The sequence below is a fragment of the Phascolarctos cinereus genome, unplaced genomic scaffold (assembly GCF_003287225.1).
Source record: "Phascolarctos cinereus isolate Bilbo 61053 unplaced genomic scaffold, phaCin_HiC Scaffold_7;HRSCAF=346, whole genome shotgun sequence".
NCBI classification, from domain to species: Eukaryota; Metazoa; Chordata; class Mammalia; order Diprotodontia; family Phascolarctidae; genus Phascolarctos; species Phascolarctos cinereus.
Window position 1 is genome coordinate 64,481,151 of NW_027556180.1, and position 12,740 is coordinate 64,493,890.

Below are 12,740 nucleotides of genomic sequence, written 5' to 3' on the forward strand. Positions count from 1 at the left end.
GTGTCTCAGTGTATTTGGATGGGTAGAGGCTGAATCTATGCCTCCACTTTGCTGCTGAAATTCCATTTATTAGACTTAATTTCATAATGTTTTTAACCCATTTTTCACACCTTTGGTTCAGAATGGCACGTCTCTCCAGCAATTTAAGTGCCTGATACAAAGTCCAAAGTGTAAAATCCTCTTTTTTTTCCTCTTGCTGCTGCTACTCCTATTAGCTGTTCTTTTTATTCTTTTTCTTTTTCTTTTTTTTTAAACAAAGCTGCAAATTGGCCTTCTCATTTCTCATTTAACCAAAGGTCATTAATCATTTTATTCTTGTAATAATGTAAGTATTGATGATGTTTTTCTAACATAATTCAAAGAGAGGGTTTGAATTACAATTGTGAAAAGCTATCCTGGATTGGGACCCATGCCCCAATGTTTTTGAGGGTTCTCTAGGACTCGGCCTAAGGCTAAAATTCAAAGGTAGAAACCAGTGATCATAAGACAAAAAAGAGATTGCAATAAACAATCATTCTGATCAGTGGTCAAAGCCAAGAGTTCAACCAAAGTGGTCGAAGTCCTGAGATAGATGTTAGAAGCTGAAAATAGATAATTCCCTGGAAGGGGAGACACTGTGATCAGGAAAGCAGTTTTTCCAAGGTGAAGCTCAGCCATTTTTATAGTGGCCAGGCTGACCCCTGCAGTTTCTTTACCTGCAGGAAACTTGACTGCACAATTTGTGGTAGTGAGGGGTACATTCATGCAAAACAAAAAAGGGAAAGAAAGATAAGGAAAAGGAAGAGGAGAGGAAATAGAAGAAGAAGGAGGAGAAGAAGGAGGAGGAGGAAGAAGAGGAGGAGGAGAAGAAGGAGGAGATGAAAATAGATGTGTGTATTTTGTGTGTGTGTGTATGTGTGTGTGTGAGTGTGTGTGTAATGTGGACAAGGAAGGGTGTCTTCTCAAATAGAAATAATTATAGGATCAGTACAATGAAACAATTCAGAAGATTGTTATTGAACTTAACAATGCTTCTTTATTCCTTGTTTCCTTTGGAGGATGTCCCCAGCCTTTGGCATGAGGTCAGCCAAGAAAGAGGCAGGTGTTCTCTGATTAAGATTTTGTACCTGCCCTATGAGGTCAAACTAGTTAGGGAAGAACCTGGGTGCAATCAAATGTGCAACATGATTCTATGCGGGCCTCCAACTTAAGAAGACCTGGTATAATAGGAAGCACTGAGGAAGGCCACCCATTAGTCTAGGCTTGTTCTGGCAATGAAATGAGATATTTGCAGGGCATTCAACAGTTAAATGGAGGTTCCACTAGAAATAATATAGGAAGGATATTCAACAAGGATATTACAGTACTTAGCCCAGGTCAATGTGCTAGCCAGTGCTCCATGTGAAAATGGGTCTGGTCAGTAAGATAGGGTGTGGTGACTGGTGGTTTTTATGATATCTGCCAAGTCTTCATGTGTATTGGGCCTTTTTATATGCCCTTTGGTTGACCTGGAAGTCACATAACTTGGAAGGCAAAGGTCACTAGGAAGTTGTCACGGAGACATGGTTTGAGCCTTAGTTCCCCACCCCCATTCCCTCACCCCGCCCCTCAATCAACCAGAACTTGGAGACAGCTTCCTTGTCTTTTAGGGGGAAAAAAACCCCAAAAAAACAAAAAACAACCTAGCCAAGATGAGTTTGGGGGTGAGTCCTGGGAGGGGCTCATGTCACACCTATGTTCAAGTGCTACATCTGACACATACTGGCTGAGTGCCCCTTGGCAAGTCACTTAACTTTCCAGGTCTCCAGAAACTCTCTAAGAAAATAAGTTTCAGAGAAGGTGCCAATCTGTACCAGTTGAGGGAATTTCTTACCTGGGAGTTCCTTACACCAGTGAAATCCCTTACACAAGATTATATATACAGGCAGTATTTGAGGTGGGATTTGAACCCAGGTTCTCTAGCTCTGGAGTGAGCCCACTTTTCACTGTTCCACACAGCTTCATCACTAACTTTGTTGCTATTATACAACAACTTCTGTTTCTGAAGCCATTGCCTCCTGGATAGAACTTTTGAAGCTAGGGTCTCATGTCTCCTTCCTTTGCATGGACTAATCCATTTTAATTCAATTCAACATATATTTATTTATTGAACAATTACTATTTGCCTGACCCTATGCTTGGTTCCTGCCTCAAAGCTTTGGACTAGATAATCTCTAAGGTCCTTTCAAGTCCTAAATCAATAATTTTAAGTGTTTCAATCTTTCTAAAGCACAGACCTGACTACTTCACCCCACTCCTATTCAATGAATTCCAAGGGCTCCCTATCACTTCCAGGATTATATACAAGATCCTCTGTTGGCTTTAGAAGTCCTGTATAACCTGGTTCCTTTTATCTTGCTAATCTTCTTATACCTTTCTCCCTTTTGCCTACTCTGCAATCTAGTGTCACTGGAATCTTTACTCTTTCTCACATAACACGTTCCACCTCCCTACAGGCATTTTCACTGGCTGTCCCCCAAGCCTGAAATGTTCTCCCTTCTCATTGCTACCTCTTGGCTTCCTCCAAGGCCCAGCTAAAAGGGGGGACTTTTAGCTTCACATAAGCTAACTTCACATGTTAGCTTCACATAAGAACCCTTTCCTGATCCCTCTTAATATTAATGCTATCCCTTTACTGATTGTCTCCAATTTGTCCTGTATAGATCTTATATGTACTCAGTTGTTTTCATGTGGTCTTCCTCATTAGACTGTGAGATCCTTGAGAGTGGGGACTGTCTTTTACCTTTCTTTGTATTCACAGTGCTTCTTATGGTAATGACATTTAGTAAGCACTTAATAAATGCTTATTGATTGACAAAAATTGCTTATTGATGGGACTCGTTATAAGTAACACAGATCAACTTAATGACAATATTAAACTTAAAAGAAAAAGAAATCTTTTTCATGTTTGCCGAGAATATTTTATGTTCTTGTTTTTCCCATGGTCTTCAATTCCATCCATCCATCTCTCCCATTTACTCAAAGCTTTTAAGCCCTATTATTTATATAATACTATAAGTATTGACAATAATTTAAAATTCAAATTCAAGTACAAAGACATTCTACTGACTAATCACAATTATACAATCCTCACCCAATAAACCAAATGTAGTTGCCTGACCTGACCTTTTATTATGGCTAAGTTATGAATCCTAAGCAGAAAAAGCAGAAAATTGCCCTGTCCTGGCATAGGAGTATAGCTATGGATGATTGTTCATCTTTTCATGTTTATGTTTGCTTCCCTGCAATAGTCACAAGGTATTATCATGATGCCACCTGAAATGGATACAGGGACTCCTTTTGAATCTGATCACTGACTTGCATTTCTATCAGTAGCCCCATCACTACATATTTTTCCTTTGCGGGAAGGGATTATACTTGGATAATGGAAATAGGTAACTTTTTTTTTTTACTATGAAAGCATATGGGTTTTTATTTTTTATACTGGGAAATATTACCCTCCTTTTCTCATCCCATGTAGAAAATATCACTTGAAAATATGTTCATTTTGTTCTGTACGTCAAATAAGTGCCATTGTCATTTCTGTGACCTCTATAACATTTAGAACTTTCTGTGCTGTGTTTTCTTTTTTATCCAGTGGTTTTCTGAAGCCCATCTCACAAGTGTCTATTTCTTTCCTTTTCCCACACCTGGTAAACTAATTGGCCAGAAGTGATGTCATCAAAAATTCATAGGAGATAATTAGCAGATGAAATCTCCTTATCCTTGAGGCATGGATCATTTCTGGTTTTATGTTGCACATAACTCCCAGCATTTCCACTTAGGTTTACCAGTTGATAAGCCTGGAGGAGTCACCAAGGATGGAATCCTTTCCAAAATACATTCTTCTCTGTGCCCTTTTGGAAACAATTGCGGGGAAAATGGTGCACGTTTATCATAATGTATCTTTATTAAATTATATTATTAAAAATGGTTCTTGGCATACAGGTTACAAAGGGCATTGCTGGAATGTGAATGGGACAAGGGGCAATTTTACTATTTCCTGTAAATCGCTATTTCTGCTGTGATATTTTTCCCTCCAGGTAAAGGCCCTTTCTAATGAGCATTGTCCTTTATTAGGTTTATGAGTTTTACTGATGACTAATTGTTGAGAACTTGGTCTACTTTATTCTAGAAACCCACAGTGACCTTTAAAGCTGATGGGTTTTTATTTTGTTTTGTTTTAGTTTTTTGCTGCACTATATACTAAACCTTTTTTCTTCTTTTTTTCCCCTCTTTCCACACTATTACTCCTCCTGAATCTATATAAAACCTCTCTGTTCACAGATGTTGAAACAATATGGCCTTATGGAATATGCCCTGCCACTTTTAACATTCTTATTATGGGAAATATCCTTACATAAGTAGCTTCTTTGGTAGGCAGAAGAAAGATAGTTCAGCAACTTGAAAAATAATGAGGCATTTTTACAATCTGTCAAAATCTCTTTGATCTTGTTATGAAATAACTTGTCAGGCTATTTTTTTTTCTTCTGCTGTAAATTGTGGCTCAATAACGACCCAAAACCTTCATGATGTTATCATTAGACATGTTTAGAAGTCGATGTTGGGCTTCTGTTCTCTGCCACCATGTTTGTTTGACTTGGATTCCTCAGCCATTTCAGAGCAAGGATATGATTCCTTTTCTTAATGACTCCAGACAATCATCTACCATTGTAGGATAATCCAAGCTTGCTTATAAAACCAACAGCCACAAGCAAAATTGACCTGGAAAATGCACAGACACACACACACACACACACACACACACACACACACACACACAACACAACCCCTCATGCTAAACAAACAAAAACAACCAAACAAACTACCAAAAAAAAATGTATTTTCTTCCTTTGAGTAAAGGATGTGGTAGCAAGTCATCTGGCATTTGGTAGTTAGAGTGGAAAAAGCTATAACATTAAATGTGGTCATGAATTGAGTTTATGCTTAAACTATTTATCACCTACCTCTTAATTTAATTGGTCAATTTGTCCTGAAGTGTTACTGTTTACCCTTGGCATTTCTGCTTGAAGTAACCATTTATATAGGTTATAGAATCATTGGTTAAAAGGGGAAAGACTTTTTAAGGTCAGTTAATTCAACGCCTTCATTCTCAAATGAGGAAACTGAAGCTTACAGATGGTTCAGTTGACTAGTCTAGGGTTATGTGGGTATTAAGTGGCAAAATCAGGATTTGAACCATGGTCTACTGCTTGCCAATCCATTCCACCCACAACCCCTACTCCTCACTCCTCATCCCCCGTAGTACCATTTTGCCTCTTCGGTGTTTTCTTTCTCAGAGAATGGGGCAAGTCAGAACAGGGGAGACTGACCTCTGAAGTTAAAATCTCATACAGAATCATTTACCTGCAAGGTGCTGCAACATTCATGCTGCTAATAGTATCATGGACTGAGTCCTGTTGATAGAAGGGAGCACTTTTATGTGTGTTGCTTAGAAATAGCTACAATATATAATTTGTTGAACTTTGCAGTCATATTATTTCTATTTAGATGATGTACTGGCACCTTCCTCCAGTGACTCACTTTGATAGGCTTAGCTCTTCTTAGCAATGCAAGGATCTAAGACAACTCCAAAAGACTCACGATGAAAAATGCTATCAACATTCAGAGAAAGAACTTTGGAATCTAAATGCAGATAGAAGCATACTATTTACTTTGCTTTTCTTATGTTGCTTTGTTTTGTTTCTTCTCTTTTGTGGTTCCTCCCATTAGTTCTAATTCTTCTTTACATAATGACAAATGTGAAAATATGTTTAATATGAATGTATAAGTAAAGCCTATATCAGATTGCACACCATCTTGGGGAAGAGGGGGGAAAAAAGAGGAGGAGAAAATTTAAAAATCAAAATCTCATGGAAGTGAATGTTGAAAACTAAAAAATAATTAATTTATAAAAATATTGTTTTAAGTACAACAAATAAAATCCCCACTTCTATAGAAAGCCTTTCCAGCACCTCTTAATTGTAGTGCCTTCCCTCTGTTAATTATTTCCTATTTTTCTTGTATATGCCTTGTATGTACATATGTGTTTGCCTGTTGTCTCTTTCTAATCTAATGATTGTCAGCTCCTGGAGGACAGGGACTGTTTTTTGCCTCTTTTCTTTCTTTATCCCTGCTGTTTAGTACAGTGTCAGGTCCATAATAGGCACTTACTCTTAATGTTTATTGATTTACTGACTGATAATGACAGCTTGACTGCATTCAGAAGGTTCATCATTAGTTTGGCTGCTGGGTGATGAATTCTTCAACCATAGAATCACTCAAAGCCTGTGTCCTAAGACCTTGTAAACTGTAATCTGAATAGGTAGAAGGTGTAAGCTCACTGAGGGAAGGGGCTGTACCTGCAATGTCTAGAAGAGTGCCTTGAATATTTATTTCTTGAATTGAATTGGATGGAGTGTCCATGTGAACAAAAATCATTCTTGGGATATTCAAGAGTATCTTGTCAATTCATTAATATGAATTTCCATTCTCATAATTAGTTGATTTGGATAAACTTATAATGGAGCAAGGAATCTAGAAAGCATACATCTGAGGATTAATTTTAGTATTTGTCTTTGTATCCGCAATGCACAGCAGAGCATCTTACATGTAAGAGACAAGTGATAAATTCTAGCTGAACTGAATTGAATTGGTTGAAGTTACTGGCTATATTTAGCTTAGAGAAGACCCAGTGCTGGTGGTGGAGGAGGGCATGTTAGCTGCCTTTACACATGTGAAGGACTATGACATGGGGAGAGAAAAAAAGGATTAGCTTTGTTTTGCTTGGATCAAGAGGACAAGACTAGAAATGGGTGGACATTGAAGAAAAGAAGTTTTAAGTCTGATATGATACAAAGCTTCCCAACAGTTAGAGTCTGTGTCAAAGTGTGATGACCTGCCAGGGGAGATAGTGAGCTCCCATTTCTGGAGGTCACTGAACAAAGGATGAATGACCACTGGTCAAGGATGTTGTACAGGTGGTTGGACTAGACCACTTCAGAGGCCACTTCCATCACCAAAAATGCATCCTATATTCTTTACACACTTAAACTGTTTGTGACGTAAGATTCTATTCTGCATGTTCTCATCCATTGTTCTGGGTGCCCTAAGGAAGAAAGTGATGTAATACACACTGGGATAGCAAAAAAAAAGAAAAATCCTAAAATCCCCGGAATGGAGAGTCCCAGGAATGGCTGTGAAAGATTTTTGTTTTCTAAAGTGGATCTATCCATTTGCTGCTGTGTAGATGGATGAGGAACAACTGTCTGGAAATGAAATGTACAGTTCACTTGTAACCAGTGATGGCCTATAGACAAGGACAAATTTACCCAGGGAAATCAATTCCACAGCTGGGTAAGCCCTTTCATCCATATTTTTCTGATATCCAGGTTACAGGTCTCCAGTGGCAGTCTCTCAAAAACAATGGAAAGAAGTCTAACCCCTATCATGTATGGAAAAACACCTCATCTAAACAAAGAAAGTAGTGAACAAATGAAGGAATGAATAAAAATGACTAAATGGATGAATAAATTAACAAACAAAAAATTAAAAAAAACAATCTTTTCCCCCCAGGTTATTGTTTCAATGAATTAACTTAAATATTTTTTTAATTACCTAGGACACCTTAAGAAACAAAGAATATCTCTTGTTTTTCTACCTCATATTTGAAACTTTTCAAGTCCTGTAGGTCCACATGTAATTTCTTTCCTTCTTGCCTTGAGAAATTTGGAATATAGTGATTTTTATCATTGTATCATAGCTGTACGATCTGGAGTCTGTTCTGTATATGTGATAGAAATCTCCAACAATGAGAAAATGGGAGTATGTCTCTGTTTTCCTTAGCCTTAGGCAGAATTCCCTGACTGTATAAGAACAATCACAAGGGCGGAAATTTGATCAGTTGATTAAAAGCATTTATTAAGCACTTTCTAGATGCTAGGTTCTGTGCTAGGCATGAGGATACAAAGATACAAGTCAAGCATTTTTTTTCCTAAAGGAATTTGGAGTTTAAATTCCATCAGGAGAAATGATATCTATTTTTTCTATCTACTATCTATTCTATCTATCTATCTATCTATCTATCTATCTATCTATCTATCTATCTATCTATCTTTCTATCTATCTATCTATCTATCTATTTCTATCTAATCTTTCTATCTATCTATCTATCTATCTATCTATCTACTATCTATCTTCTATCTATCTACCTATCTTTCTATCTATCTATCTATCTATCTATCTATCTATCTATCTATCTTTCTATCTGTCTATCTACCTATCTTTCTATCTATCTATCTATCTATCTATCTATCTATCTATCTTCTATCTATCTACCTATCTTTCTATCTATCTATCTATCTATCTATCTACCTATCTTTCTATCTATCTATCTATCTATCTATCTATCTATCTATCTATCTATCGTAGGGAGTCTGTAGAATGTGTATTGACACGCCTTGGTATTTTCCACAACACAGCCTTGAAAATGTTCAAAATACCCAAAATACCTCTTAGGTTAGAATTCCAATTTTACAGGATCAGAGCAGGAAAACAGAGGGGTGAATGAGACCACCAGGAAATTTCAGATGGCAAAGGTCTCCAGGCAGCTCATCTATTTGTAGTTTCATGCTGGCCAGGTCAAGTAATACCTGCACAACTTATCACTTGTCCTTTGAGTTTGGTCTAGGGTGTTGATATTGATTGATGAAGTTGAAAATTCAAGCAGCAGACATTTCCAGTAAATAAAATGAATGAAAAATGGCCTGAGTACAGGGCTAACTTTCCCTTCATCTGCCATCATGAGGGACAAGTGAGATCAGCCAGAGCACTTCAGTTTTAGTGCCCAGAGCTAAAGACTTTAGGTGAGAATGGATGGGGCCAGAGCAGGCTGAGAATATCTGTCTAGCAGAGTTCATAACTTTGAAACTTGCTACTCATATTCATTTAGGAAAGGCTGGTCACTAGAAGAAGAAATTAATTAGTTGATGGTTTATGCCTGTTGCCTGAAAATTGAATGCAGAGATCTACATAGTAACAGTCTCCAAATTACATGTTTTACATGACAGCTCTTCCTACACAAACTAAGAATTTTCCCATTGTGTTATATCATTGAACACAAAACACTCCACCAAAACACATTTTAATTTAAATATCATGTAGTGTAAGCAAGAAATTGGACAGTTAGGTGACTCAGTAGACAGAATGCCAGGCCTGAAGTCAGGAAGACTCATTTTCTCGAGTTCAAATCTGGCCTCAGATACTTACTGGTTGTGTGACCTTGGGCAAGTCACTTAACCCTGTTTGTTTCAGTTTCCTCCTCTGTAAAATGAACTGGAGAAGGAAATGGCAAACCACTCCAATATCTTTGTCAAGAAAACCCCAAATGGGGTCATGAAGAGTCTGACATGACTGAAAAAATATTGAACAACAAAAAATAAGCAAGAAATATGAGATGTGTGCTTTGATAGTACGTGTAGTATCCAATAATAATTTATGGGATCAAATTTATGATCTGAACTACAGGGCTGAGCGGGACCCCAAAGGCACCATTTAATTCAGCCCTATCATTTTACAGATAAGAAAATAGAGGCCCATGGAATTAAAATAACTTGCCAAAACCTCTTAATAACTAATAAACATCAGAGATAGAATTTAAACTCAGGATCCTGACTCCAGAGACACTCCTCTTTCCACTGAATTATGCCATCTCTACTTTGACTGCTCTACAGGAATTATTCCTGAAAACTCTAGGACTGGTTTACAGTATAATATGAAGGATACATGAGGAAAAAGAGTGCAGTGATCCCATACTGCAGGAAGCCTAAGGAACGACAGAACATGAGAATGAGAAAATCCATGCCCATATAGGGGAAGCTTGCACAGACAGCTAGTGAGTGACACTTGTCCTAACTTTAAGAGCAAAGATCTGGGACAGAAAGAGAAGCATCTCCCAAATGTCAACATGACTGTCTGTATTCAGGCAAAAACTGCTCAGCCTGGAACCAGAAAAGAACAGGGTTCTACTCTCACCTTTACTACTCACTGTGTGAAGACGAGCAGGTCACATAACCTCTCTGATCTCAATTTTATCCTCTGTAAAATGGAGATTATAGTATCTGTAGTACCTATGTCACAGGGTTGTGATGAGGAATGATATAATACATGCTGTTTGTTTTGTAAATCTTAATGTATAGTGTGATCACCAGTCATTGGCATTGCTCAAGGTATAATAGCTGGTGGATAGGCAGTGTGCCAACCTTCAGCAGTCCTGGGGAAAGAAAGAACCCAGAACTCTGTGTCTATACAGTAAGTGAACAAGTCATGTTGATCCTTACACCCTCTGCCGATACCACTGGCCCTGCACTATGGTGTCTAACCCACCGCTCTTAAGACCAATGACCTCTCTGCAGCATTAGGAGTAACACCATACCTCTGTGATAATAGAAAATGACATCTGGTGTTAGAAATTTAATTAAATTTTTGGCATTTCCAGGCAGGACTAGAGCCTTTGTTTTGTTCCATTTCATTCCTTAGAAGACTTTTTTTAAGGGCATCAAGAGTTTTGTTCACTTTTCCAAAAACAAATTATATAGGAACCTATATCACATTCTATCAACATTCTATCACATCAGAAGAGCGCCTTGTAACCAGATATCAGTTTAAAAAAATCAACCCTGTCAATCCAATATTTAATCATAAACACAATGTTTCTTTTTTGCTGCAGCAGCAGAAGTCAAACTGAAGGGCAGGGTTCCTGGGTTTGGGGATTGTGGAGGAGGGGCAGGGGGGATTGAGGCCTGAAAAGTCAGGGAAAGTTCTGTGAACGAATGCCCATATCACTTAAAATCCCCCCAAAATGTTTCTATTTTAAATGATAAAATGTAAGGTGATCCTCACATATTAAAGAAGCTTTAGAAACTTAATATGGATATGATTTAATTTGATAGACAATTATTGAATCATTATTTGCTCTTTTACTTGTCTATCTATCTATCTATCTATCTATCTATCTCTCTACCTACCTACCTACCTACATACATACATACATACCTACCTCTTCAGAACTACTAGAATTTGACTCATTTAGCTTCTACTTTGGTCAAGGCATGGTGTTAAGAGCTGGAGATACAAGGATAAAAATAACAGCTCTTTCACTTGAGGAGGTATTCCATATGTACACATGAAATATAATGCAAAGGAGACTACAATAGGGCCAAAGGTGAATATGAGGTACAATAGGAGCAAAGGAGATAATATAAGCTTTGACCGGAATGGACCAGTTCATATTACAGATGAGGAAACTGAGGCAAAGACAAGTTAAGGTAAATGATTCATCCAAAGTCACATAGGGAACATATCCCCCTTTGACTGAATCCAAACTTTGCAGAACAAAAACCCCTCAATAAAAGAATTTGTTCTGTAAAGTTTGAATTCAGTCAAAAGGCCACTCTTGAAGACCTAGAGGGTCACATGTGGCCTCAAGGCCGCAAGTTCTCTACCCCTGTTCTAGAACGCACCATGCTATAATGTAAGAAATTTTTTTTAAAGAAAACTTCCATATGAAGCAATATTTTAGTACCCCAAAATGTAAATTGTTGAATGTAAATTTCTTGAATGTAGATTTTTTCAACATTATCACTTTGACAATATTTCATTGGGATGATATGTTATTTACTAAATATTCCCAATAACCATTAGCTACCTTCTTGTATTCCCTGGGGAGTGTATTTGCCCGGGTTGGGAACTCCTGTTTATGAAAAATAGGAGGAGAATACTTTAAGCTGGTGGCACCTGGGAAGAGAAACTTTTGCAGAAGGGAGTTATTTTATAAAGCCTAGGAACTAAATATCTCTCAAAGGGCCTGGGGGTGGGGTGGAGGAGGGAAAGAAGGAAACTTTTCTTTTTCCTCTGTCAGGCCAGAGGAAACCCATTCAGTTTGGGTATCCTTCTTATTTTTGCCTTGCTTTTCCCATTGTTTGTTGGTAGCTCTCTGCCTCTTTAGGGATTGTAAAGGTATTCTTGCTTCCAACTGAGGATATGCTAGGATGAAATATTACTAGATTGTAGAGAGAGGATAGACTCTACCTGCTTGATATATTGTAACACCTGGCAGTCTGGTTGCAAAGGGAAGGGCCTTAATCATGTCAGAGTCATGATTGGTACCGAGTTTCTATGAGATTATGCAGAACAAAGGATGTGAGTACCTTATTCATTAAGAGGATTTAGACAGAAATCTCTGGAGGAAGTGGGTACTACCAGGGAGGGCTGAGACTTCAAAGCAGGAAAGCTCTTCCATGAAAACTAAATAAAACAAACTTAGTAAAAAGTCTAATGGGTGACTGTTGAGATTTCTAGATGAAATGCTTTCTGGTGGGAGACTATTTTTAATATGCAGACACAGAAGCATGAATCCAATCTTCTAAGCCATTTTCAATTTGTAATTTTATGAAGTTGAAATGTTTGGCTTTGGGGAATGGGAATAATCTTTACCATGCTAATAATCACAGTTTTTCTCATAATTGGCATAATTTCTACTCAACCTCCTACTGGTCTTGGAAGCCTGGTTGTTCTGATGTCTTGAGCATCTCTTATTTTGGAATGACTCAATAACCATGTCAAAAAAACTGCTTCAGTTGATATACTAATACTACACTTATAATTCATGTGGGCAGTATCCCTGCGACCATAGCATAGTGAATGCCTATGGATTTGTATCAGCA

At 37.7% G+C, this 12,740-nt stretch overlaps 1 pseudogene; it reads left to right on the forward strand.

Moving 5' to 3' along the window:
- The first annotated feature begins 591 nt into the window (after nucleotides 1-591).
- Nucleotides 592-745, forward strand: LOC144454893 (U1 spliceosomal RNA; annotated as a pseudogene).
- Nucleotides 746-12,740: the final 11,995 nt, after the last annotated feature.